Genomic DNA, 348 nt, shown 5'->3' with positions numbered 1-348 from the left:
CTTATGCCCTGAGAGCCACCCCATGGCCATTTTTATAAAAACTCACCTCCCACAGCCATGGGAGGTGTGCTAAAATTTCCTTAGAGAGGTCTCTCCAAACTTTACATAGAGCTTCCCTAAGATCCCCTCAGTGCATTCCAACCATTTTTCCTCACTCATTCCCATTGCCGGAGCCCAATTTTGAGCTCGAAACCCTGCCGGAAACCAGGACAGAGTCCAATACACCTCCACATTCCACAAAACTTCAATTACTTGTGCCCATACCTTCACAAGAGTGAAAAAAGCCAAAGCCCCATAAAATCCCCCTTCCACAGAGCCTCTACCATAGCTCTAGACCAACATCCAAAT

Source organism: Phalaenopsis equestris, unplaced genomic scaffold, assembly GCF_001263595.1.
Source record: "Phalaenopsis equestris unplaced genomic scaffold, ASM126359v1 Scaffold000152, whole genome shotgun sequence".
Lineage (NCBI taxonomy): Eukaryota > Viridiplantae > Streptophyta > Magnoliopsida > Asparagales > Orchidaceae > Phalaenopsis > Phalaenopsis equestris.
Note: the sequence above shows the minus strand (reverse complement) of the source record.